Genomic DNA, 12,419 nt, shown 5'->3' on the forward strand with positions numbered 1-12,419 from the left:
ATACTTTACTTTCACCCGGCATGTTGTATACTACGAATTTAATTTACATTTCGTTGTTGTTGCAATAAAATTAAAACTGTCGTAGTGTTCAAACCATTGCGAATTTAGAAGATTGTTTCCAGTTATTACTTAGGAAACTTGCAAACCTTGCAAAACTGCAATGGTATATGACAAAATTTTGTAAGTAAAAAGCACATTCGGAGAGAATAACGGCATTATTAAAGGCAGGACATGTTAAAAAATTGCTAAGAATTTCCTTGTTTTTATTATCTTCAATTCTGTACACTTATTGAACATGCTGCATATAAATATCTAATATAATTATATTAGATTATCTTACTTCGGCTCGTTTCTGTATTCAAAGTATTTTTATGTACATACTGAATAGTAGAGAAATTTCTATATGCATTATAATAAACGGAAAACAACAATCCTTTGTCTGAAAACTTTATAAAATATGACATAGTTTTTACGAATTCCCAAACAAGTTTTGTAAGATTCCATTATTGAGGAAACGCCACCAAACTTGTTTTCTTTCTTTTACAACAAAGAATTCCACTATAAACAAAAGTGCACGTAAACAGCGCCATGTATTATGGAGGTGGCGCTCGTGACTTCAAACAAATCACATCCCCACTCACTCCCCCCTCCACCCTCTCACACACCCCACAGCTCTGTTGGAATGTTCAAATGTATTCTCACGAACACTTTGTTTGTTTCAGTCAAAATTTAAACAAAATAACTTGCTCTATTGTTACCGTTCACACTAACTCGATTGTTTGCCTCATCGCATCACGTGTTGCAAACTCGAATTTGAATTTATAATTAATGCTTTTATTTATAAAGTTTGAAGAACTTTGTAGTTGATTTAGGTTTGAATTTAAATATTCGTTAATAATAATAGATTAAATGTTGGTATACAACAACATTATTGGAACATTCGTCTGTCACTTTGTATATATCCACTCCCGGTTTATGATGGATTTATTGCTCATAACCTATATACTGGTAACATAATTTTACTGTATCTACAAAAAATTTAACTATACGCGTTTTCAAGTATTCTTTCACACTGACGAAAATTTCATTCTTATATCTATACTGAGGTATAATTGGACAAGTATTAAACCATATTTTTATGCATATATTTCGTCTTGACTATTGAAAGAACCAAACCATTATCGCTCAGTTAAAGGAAAGTTAAACTGCACTTGAATGAGTGTATTGAACCAAATATGTACAGACATGATGTGGTGTTCAGATGGTACCTATCGATGGAAAAAATTACACTCTTATTTTTCCTTGAATATATTATGTTATATTTAAGTTTAATTTATTAAATTCAAATCTTTGTTTTAGGCTTCCTGCATATTAGTACCATAGTTCACTTACTTTTAAAACTAAACAAATAAACCCCTGGTGTTAATAACGTGTTAAAACTATAAGAGATGACACGAATATTGTTATTCTATAAATGTAAACGGCTTTGAACTAATTTTACATCCTCTATAATTACATTTTTAATAAAAAGTATGATAGTGCAAACAACAAGTATAAGGTAATAAGGAAATAAATTGTTATTATTTTCATACAAAAATAATAATCTTATTTTTGTTTAAATATATTTTTTTATTTAAATTTAATTTATCCAATTAAAATCGTTATTTTAGGCTTCCTTCAATACCAATACCATGGTTCCCTTTTATAAATAAAACCTTGGCGTTTATAACGAGTTAAATTATATGGCAATACGAGTATTTTTATTCCTTCAATGTAAACGATTTTTAAATAATATCACATGTTAGAGAAACCTTTATAATTTAATTTTAAAATGTTTAATAAAAACGTACTACAGTGCAAACCGGTATATGATGTTGAGCAAATAAATTGTTATTATGTTCACAATTAAACATTTTCAGCTTTTTATTTTCATTATTAGTTTATAATTAGAAAAATTTATGAACTATATAGACATTGAAATAAATTGCACGTTATTTTAATAGTTTAAAAGTGTCATTATCCATTAAAGATCATAATTTTCTTAAAACAGAATACACAATCTGACATTAAAATATATGGTTCCTGCTCTTTTCCCCTTTACCCCAAAGTAGTATTTTTTTTTTTTTTTTTTTTTTTTTTTTTTTTTTTTTTTTTTTTTTTTTTTTTTTTTTTTTAGTTTGTAGTGTTGCTCAGGCAAAGAGTGGCAACAATACAAATCATAAATTTACAGCATAAAACTACCGCTCTCGTTAGTAGCTTGGATCATCATTGACATCCTTAGATATTCCTTTAATATACACCTCATTGGCAGAAAGGTTTTTCTGATAGCATTGCATAACCTTCTGTTGGTAGTAGTTTTAAAGTTAGTATTTTGTAGAATATATCTATTGTCTGATATTTTAGTGTATAAATAGTGTCATTCAGGCTACTTATTTCTCTTTCAAGGTTTTAGTTTTTTAAAGAGTAATTTCTATTGTTTTGAGAATTTATTTCAATAAGACTGGTAGACGACACGAGGAACAGATGACTGAGAGCTTCTCTAAATTACTGAATTGTTACCTAAAATGAAATAGCTAACATTTGTATTTAAAAAATTTAAGCTTAATATAAGAAATTAATATTCCATTATGTTGCTGATTTTCTAAAGTTTTAAATTTATGAAACATCGTTTTGCATAAATAGGATTTTTTATATATTATACAAATACTCATGTAATGTGACTTTAAAAGAAGTATTATGTATAAGCCGCTTAAACCACGGCACCCGAAAAGTTGTTTTCCAAAATGTACCTTTAATCCGGCTGGAAAAAATCTGTAAAATAATTTTTATTATGGTTGGAAAATGGAAACAAAAAGCAATGTACTAGACACTATATGACATTTCTATGACAGAAAATCAGCGAGGGAAGATCGCGGCCATTTACCACTGATAAGAATACGATACTGGTTATTTAAATAAATATTTATATAATTCCTAGACTGGCCAAGGAGATAAGGGGTGGTATAGTTAACAGAGGTTGGTAAGAGAGAGCATATACTATATTTTATGAGGTGTACATACTCGTATATTCATTATATATTGTTACAAACAAAGACAGCGTACTGGGTGGCACGCAAAGTAGGCATACATTTACTTTCATGGTGTTAAATTAATCGTAAATATTATTAGTAAATCGTCATAGTTTGAAAAGTTCATATTATCTTAGTGTGCTCACGTTGGTTAGTTCACACATTATTTTGAAAACCGATTAATCGTTTGATGTACAGTGAAGATATACTGTACATACCCACCGTAGGTCTATTGAAGTGTAAGACATAGTTGAAAATTATGATTTTAGCTGTAACCTTTAGACTCAAAATGAGATACAAGTATAGAAATAGACGCTTTTTTTACTGTAGTAGGCTTTCTTATTACAACGTACGTATGCAAATCTTGTTTCACATATTCTATTGGCCATAAAAATACTCTTTCAGTTTAATCATTGGTTTAATACTGTTCATCCTAATTTGATTCAACATAAGCAATATCAGTACGAAAATTACTAGAATATAAGAGGAGTTTATTATTTAGAGCCAAGATCCTGAACCTATTTTAAATGTAGTAAGTTTTAGGAATACTGAAATAGCAAATCATATTATTTTAAAATATATGCAACCAACAGGTGTAAATATAAGATCAATCTCTACTCTTTTTTTAAAAACTATATTTATTTGTAAGAACTTACAAAATATTCCATACAATAGCTGGTGGAAAAAATGTTGCTTATGAGTTTTTTAATCTGAAAATATAAATATGTTCTGTGATTTCATTAGTTCAAGTTCTGTTATTTATTCAGTTCATGTGTTTACAGCAATCTTTAGAGCTAATGAAATGTTGGAGATAAATTATATTTAGTATTTAGATGGTAGTTTTACAATTTGTATCACTCTCTGACTTCAGGGCCTAAAACACTGACCTGCAAACTTAAAGTCTTACTCTTCTGGCATCGATTTTAATGCAGAGATCGGTATATTTTTTGGTCACCATTACTTATTTTTGTTGCTATTTAATGGTCTTCTCCATTTGTCAGGTAAGTAGTAAATAAGCAGTAAATGTCCATAAACGCATAAAAGTTATCACAAACATATAGCTCCAATTTTCCTGCTAATAGAGGATTCTAATGTAAAAAATATTGGTTTGATCTCCCATTTCTAAGAATTGTGCAAAAAGGTTCAGTTTTACGAGTAAAACATTTTTTTTTCCAGTTTTTCCAACTTATGATACGTTAAAGGTTAATTTCATAAATGTATTAATTTATATTGAAATTCACTTGTAGAGCGTTTTTGAAATGGGCAGTAGCCTGACAAAATATCAATGAGTTTTACAAATATTTTTCTCTTATATTTTCCCACGTCATTAAAATGTTGGTATTTATATTGTTTATGAGGGATCGTAACTGGTATTTTTTTAAACAAGTTTATAATAATGTTGCCATTCGTAATCAAGAAAATAATTAATTGTTACAAAATTACCTTTTAACAACATATCAAAACATAGATATAATATTTCCAATGTTAAATAAATATAAACACACAATATAATCAATCAAAAACTTAATAAATTATGATATCAATCGTATTTATTCATTACAAAAATTGGATATTTCGTTTAAGCAGATCTTAATGGTGATCAGACCTGTCATTACAAACCACTGTATAATATATAAATTTAAAGACGTCCATAGAGAAAACTCAATAAATTATGGTATTTTAAACCAAAAATATATTTTGGTATAAACCTTTTTTGATGTTTATAAAGACTTCCGAGGTTTATCACAGTCCACTTATACTAAACAACATCAATACCTGCCGCACTATTTTAGTAACAGATAGAAGTTCAGCGGAATTCAGTGTTCTACATTTTAAAGTTGTATTATTTGTGATAAATAAAAAAAAAATAAAATAAATGAACTATTATATTACTCATTTATTCGTTTATAAATAGTAAAAATAAAATCAAAGGGGTCACAAATGTTTTAAGAACATTTTGGTTTTTTACTTGAAGTAAAACTCCCCACCTAAATATATAGGACCACCAAGATGACAAATTTAGTCCAATATGTGCACTAACACGTCTATACGCCCACTCGTACAGGGGCAGATAGTTTCCAAAACGTAAGTTGAAACGTACATGAGATTACAATTTTTTTCTTAACAAATGTTTAAATACATTAAATAGAGCGTACTTTGTTTCAAAACTAAGGAAGTTTTAATTCCTTAACCAAGATTAACTTCAGAAAAGTAAATGAATGAATGAATTATTTTTCTAACGAACTGAAAGCAACTTAAATAAAGCAGACTGGAAGTTGGAATATCTCTACCAGGAAAAGAATACCTAGAGCGGAATATACTGTTTCCGTCATTATTAAATGTAAAAACTAAAATTATTTACTACTTTAGTTCGTTTCCCCTCAGTTCTACAAGTTGAGATTTTACAGTTTTTTGCTTATATTTTATTTAATAGAATAATAGAATCCCAACCATACACTTTTGCTACTGATGGAACCCAAACTATTTACTTTTTTCCTTAATAAAATATGGTTTATATTAATATTGCGGGAATCATCAACTACATAAAACTAGTAATATTTTGCTGTATAGGCAATAAAAGTTGATTAATCTTATAATAAATTATTTCAAGGTTGGAATTGAAATTCAGAACGAAGAATGTTCCAATAAAAAGCAGTTTAATTAAGAATGGCTGCACGTCGCTGAGACAGCCCGCAATATCCCCTTGCTGGCCGGCAAACTGCGCTCTTCATGAGTCTATATCCATTAAATAATATAGGAGACTAGTCTCAATGTAATTCGAGTCCTTTAATTTCCGACGATTGAGAAATTAAGGAATTATTTATTTTTATTTTTCTATTTAAAGAATGTATATTGTATGAGTCATAAATTATGACTTGAATAGTTCTAAATTACAGTAAAACAGTTTAGTGGCAGTTCATAACTACAATTTGAAATATATATGTAAGGCAGTTCACCTAATGTCAACATGATGAAGCTTAGAAATTTATGAAAGTACCTAAGTTAATACTGATGCACTATTTAAAGAAGAAGAGGTTTGAAAAATTGAATATTTGATAGAATTTTAAGTAAAATAAAGTAAAATATGTGAAATAAAATAATCACACATAAACCACGACTACGTAGGTGGTTGGTAGACGAATGCAGAAGTATTGTGACCTGTATTCTGTAGTTCGGTTTTTAATTATTAATATTATGTATAGTTTTTTATATTAAGTGCATGTTTTAGGGTTAGTGAAGTTGACATGGTGGTTGTGATTCCTGACTTAGGCGTGCCACAACGCTTTGGTGTGATTTGTTTATTTTAACCTAATTTTTAATTTAATGTATTAGATTAGTTATTTACCTGAAGAAGAGATCAGATTGCAGATCTCGAAACGTAGATTTTTTGTTTCACTGAATGATGGCAAATGTCCGGAAAAATCCCGTTTCCTTCACAATTCTTCCGTCGTCAAAAATAAACTTAAACAAAGAATAAATTAAATGTTAATTAATATAAAATATACAAATGAAACAAGATGTAGTTCGTTCTAACACACGTTAATTTATTCCAATTGTTTGTTTTATTTTGATTCGTATATAACTTAACGTGCTATAGTACCCAACGATGGATTCACTGACTCGGAAATGAATCAGTACAAATTTTAAGCAATGAAAGCATTAAAGATGTATTTGTTAAATAACACAATTAAATTTAGCTAATATAATAATAATGTAAATTAGACACGAATATGAATTAGTATTATAAATCTATATTTACTCATCTACAAAAAATAATGTATTCGTAGTGCTTGTCTTAAACCATCAAACATTTCAGTTACAAAAACTCAGTCAGATAATAGTAAGTTATAATAAACTCAATCTCTTACCCAGTTGTTATATATTTATGTATTGTAACAAATGTTGAAATGGGCCTCTCCGAAAAGTTTTGCGTAAATGCTGAGGTCAAGATTTTGTAAAATTATTCCTTAATACATAAAAAAGACGTTAACAGGCAATACATCGTCAGTACAAGTTTTTGATAAATTTCTAGCTCGTTTTAAATTTTGACAGGAGTAAGTCAATCAAATATCTTAACTCCCAACAAAATTACAAATGAAGGGAGAATGAAATTAAAGTAATTAATCCGGGAATTATAATAAAAGATTGAATCACAATGTAAACTATCTTGCGTTTGTTGACGACCTTGCATTCGTCACCCAAACTAGAGAAAAATTAATAAAGGCACCAGAGAGATTACATGACATTACTATAAAAACCGTGTTACAAATATGGAGTAGAATAGAGGGAAAACTTGAAATAATAACACGCTCTAAGTATTTGGCAGAAATCACACTACCCTTTGGAATTAAACAGGGCAATGGACCAAGAGAATGGGAAAAAGGTAATTAATGCAAAGTTAGGACTTTACGATACAATCGTTTTGGCGGGAGCACTTTATGTGGCTGCTGCAACCACACTTTGGTTACACGGCAATAAAGAAAATAGAATATAACGAGGAAAAATGCTAAGAAAAATTTGTTGGCCCACAATTTAAGATGGGATATAGATTATAAGACTCTCAACATATAATTAAAAATCAAAAATCGTAACGGACACCTTTAGGAAAAGAAGATTGAAATTTTATGAAATGTTCTAAAGAATTAGCGCATCGAGGAATTTTTACTGGGTTATGTCAACCAAGTACAATATTGTAGGCTAATCATCTATATATCACAGAGAAGAAAACTAATAACCGTACAATATCCAGAAGTACAAAATATGCTGGAACAGAAACCAACAAAGGAAATGGAATCTACTCCAGTTAGACCTGAGCACAATGAACGTATGAAGAGAGTTTGAGATAAGAAAAGGAAAAAGAAAGAAAATAGTGATGAATATTCAAGTATAAACGATCTCTAAATAGAGGAAAATCGACAATAATAATAATTTATGTATGTGTTTGGTACATATAATGTTTGACGGTAAGAGATGTTTTTTATAATAATAAAATGCTGTGGACTTCGTAATCTATGATATGCCACAGAAATATAATAATGAATTCCTTAGTTCGACGTATAGCGATGGAAAATTTCCGAAAATTTGTTAATATATATTTGATTCATTAATATTTTCCGAGTGGGATTTCTTTACGTCACGTGATGCCTGTGAATCAGGAACGGGGAGTGAGTGCATGGATAGGTGTAGAAGGCTGTTCAGAGGCCTTTACATGATCTGGGATCTATTTTTCATGAATAAATGTTTTTACTGACATACAGTAATGTGTTTAAAAAATTGAAACGAACACTAGAATTAAAAATAATGGCGTAAATATTCTATAACAGTATTATTACCATGCAAGTGAAGGATGAAACTAATGTTCAAGCTGTGTCTTCTCCGTGTTACAATAAAATAAATGGTAAAACTGTATAAGACGAGCATAGAATATACAAATCAACCAACAGAAGAACGAAACAATTAAATAGGATGGTTTTATCAACGCCAGTTTCTCTATATTTTATAGATTAGATCGAATATGGTTTACGGGCACTATACTAACCTAGTCTGTTTCTTAATAACGACACATATAGGGTAGTTATGATAATTATCTACAATGTTAATAAATTCAACATTAAGGCCATAGTTTTCATTTATTACAACAATAATCAAATAAAAAAAATACAATTCGTATGGAAAAGAGCACAATAAATAAATTATTTGGGTCGTAAACAGCGTAACTTATTCACTGATTTCAAACTGAACGACTCTTACTACAAATAGACTTCTAAAGAGTACGCCATAAGTGTAAAGTTAACAAGCAATGCTCCCGTGGTGTTCTATTGACGTGGTTACACACACTATCAGGTACATACTCTCGTGTTTACAGGGATTTAGAGCAATTAGCAGATGAATAACCACAATCAATGCACATTGCACTCAGCTCGTACGTCTCTGATGTTTACCACTGGTGTAGCTGCAGGCGTCGAGTAGGCTTCAGCTAATTTGCCAACTCATATTTAGTTTGTTTCCACACACATTTCATGTTTACACTTGCATCCCATATTCTTTCAATTGTAGCAGTAAATTTACTAATTTAACTGAAGCTTTGTGCAAGAATTTTATTTTTTAAACATCAAAAAGCTCACATTGACTTTATAAAAGTGAGTGTAATCCAACAACATATCATGTACTTTTTGATACAAGTTATGCATCAGTTAATAACGAATGAGTTCATTTTTAACGTTAAGTTTAGCTTCAGTGCATTTTCTCTTAGTGCAGGTCATACGGTGCACTAAGAGGAAGGTGAACTGGAGCTAAACTCAACATTCACATTGAATCAACTTTTGTGGTCAAAACTAGAAATCTGACAAGATATCCAAACAAATAACTGCCAGATTTTTGAACATTATCTACGAAATCTTAAAACTTTTTATTTTTATATGTACGACGATTAATAACTGAGGTACTTGTTATTTTCGGAATCTTGAATGCCTCCATATTGAAAAAAATATATTGAATGATATTTGACCCTACTGGAGAGATAATGCTCGGCATTTAATAATTTTGACAGTTATAAGGTTAACAGATTCTTGTAAGTCTAAAAGGTATTGGCTACGTCTCTAAATCAATCAATCGTTTACAATTTTCATGTCACTTTGTCAAATCCAACATACTTGTATCTTTTTCCATACACCATATATACGTTTATAAATTATTAAACTACTGGGCATACATCTCTTCACCACTATTCTTTCAACAAGTTTTTTTTTTCATTTTACGCATATAATAACATTAAAACAGTTAAATTTACACAAATATGAAGTATTAAATATTAAAACTAAAATGAATAGCTACAATGAATAAATAATTTGTCCTTCTGAAGACCAAAATGAGCAATTGTTAGGAATGAATAACACGTACACAATTCAACATAAGCTTAATATTATTTTAAGAAGGAGTAATAAATCACCAGATTATTATTTTATAACCTACTCATTCATTCAAAGAAATACAATGTGTTTTCATAACAATTCCGGAGCATTGGGTTAAAGTTGATTCTTTATCATTAGCTAATTGGCCCGTGTAATATAGGAACCACGAAGGGGAACCGTAGACACAAAGCACATAAAACAGCCTCGTAGGCGAGCATTTGAGTGATTCATAAAATTAGCATTCAATACAATTCAATTAATGCTTTCATTTTAATCCTACCTCTGAATTTCCATTGTATATATCCCGATAGAAATTTAACAATACAAAATGGTGACGGTGAATCTGTGTTTGAAAACGTTCGGAGTCTGTTAAATACATTTAGAAGAAAATGAAAGAGTGCTTAATAAGATTCAAGAAAAATATTGATTAAGCCAGTAGTTTATATTTGTTAATCTTAACATTCTATGATTGCAGTTAATGCAAATTGTGTAATTTATTCCTCTTTATTTTTCCAATATAAAAATGCAGTATAATGAGGTAATTATGCTATTTAGCAGAAGTCAAAACAGTTATTATAATAAGGAAGACGTCAGTAGTAAGCATAATGATTAAAAATTATTTTTATATAAAAAACCTTGAGTGGCTAACAAAAGTAGTCATATTATATCGTAAATTAGGATACGTCCTTCTGCGTGAATTTTACAATTTTATATTGAGAAGTTAAATTGAACAATCATTCAAATTTATATATTGGTTTGCTGTTTGATAAAAGCTCTTAATATTTCTCGGCTACAGCCTTAACATGCTTTCCCTGAAGACAGGGAAATAAGAATACATCCTATTCTCATCCCACGAGGAATTTCTAAATAGTGATTTTTATCACTAAAAACTCCTAGAGGTTATAATTGAAAGTCTTACAGTGTGAATAAGGAATTTTAATTAAGGAAAATAAATGTACTTTTGCCATAGAAATAATTAATTTTCCTAAGTTATATTTAACTCATACTTCATTTACATACTGCAAAATTGCATCCTAAATTTCAGCCATTTTTCCTAACAGTCTTGATACAAAATTGTCCACAATGATAACTTTAAATTCATATAATGGCTCGTTGAACGATAAAATGTATATTTTCCTATCTTCAGGGAAGGGGAAAGGGATATATCTTAACTGGAGTTAGCAGGATCAGAAACACAGCTGTAACATTGCAACCCTTGAAAGTCTGATGAAGCAGGGCGGTGTGAAGCTAACTTTAAATCAAACGCTTTGGTATTTTTTACCAGTTTATTCTTGCAAAAAGAAAATATATTTTTAAATTGCCATCAAGCTAGTAGATGTTTGATAAGCCTAAATTTTATGTTTTGAAATTTATTTTAGTGAGATTACCCATGGTTGGGGTGTTTTTACCTCCAATTCATATCAGGGTTATGGTTGTAAAGGTCCATTACACAAAATTCATTGTATTAATAGTGTTCAGGACGAATATAAGAGAATTTTACTGAGGTTTTTACACAAGAGAAATGCCTATCGCCCATTTTTCTGGTTCACGTCGCGTCCAAACATTGGAAACACAAACTCTTGAAATATTTATGCGTCGCTGTGGAGATTCATATTCAGTAAAAAAATTTTAAACTAAAACTCTAGTGAACTGTTTTCTAATATATCTTAAAATGCCCAGCAAGTACTTTTAAAACTTTTTAATGGATTGACCTTTCATGGGTAAATGATGCGATCAAAAAATATTCACCGTGGGCCGCAAATGGCTTTCACCGAATATCTGCAATAAACTTATATTAGTTGTTGGGAAATACAAAAATATATTTCTTAAATGCTATAAATAAATTCTTAATAGTGTACAGTAACGCGATCTTATTGTTCCACAGAATGAAGATTGATGTTACATAATTAATAATAAAGTAATTAACGCAAGAGGGTTTGCTAAACTGTGGTAATTATCAAGCAGTCTAGTCGACCCGCCCTAAGCGTCCATTATTAACTATCCATCAGGCACTGGACATTGCTGTAGGGGAGGAGAAGATAGCGTTTGTCGAGGATAATCTTTCCTCATTATTAAAGTTACAATTCCTTTTCATCGCACAGTTCCACAATTATGTATTAAAGTGTATATACAATTATGTGTATATAGTTGTTTATACTGTTTAGGCAATAAAAAAGTCTCATTTAACGTGTTCGAGGAGTTAGATTTGGATAAATCTGTCAAATATATATATATATATATATATATATATATATATATATATATAATATTTTCCTAAATAATTTCTTGCTCTATCTTATATTAAATAAAATATACATATGATTTTCTGAAATATGTAAAGCAGTTGAAAATCTCTTTAAATGATAAAAGTGTAGTCATTATGCTAAAGTAATCAAAGCACCCTACATATCTGTTACTTAGTTTGCTTTGTCCATTGTTT

Source organism: Homalodisca vitripennis, chromosome 3, assembly GCF_021130785.1.
Source record: "Homalodisca vitripennis isolate AUS2020 chromosome 3, UT_GWSS_2.1, whole genome shotgun sequence".
Classification (NCBI taxonomy): Eukaryota; Metazoa; Arthropoda; class Insecta; order Hemiptera; family Cicadellidae; genus Homalodisca; species Homalodisca vitripennis.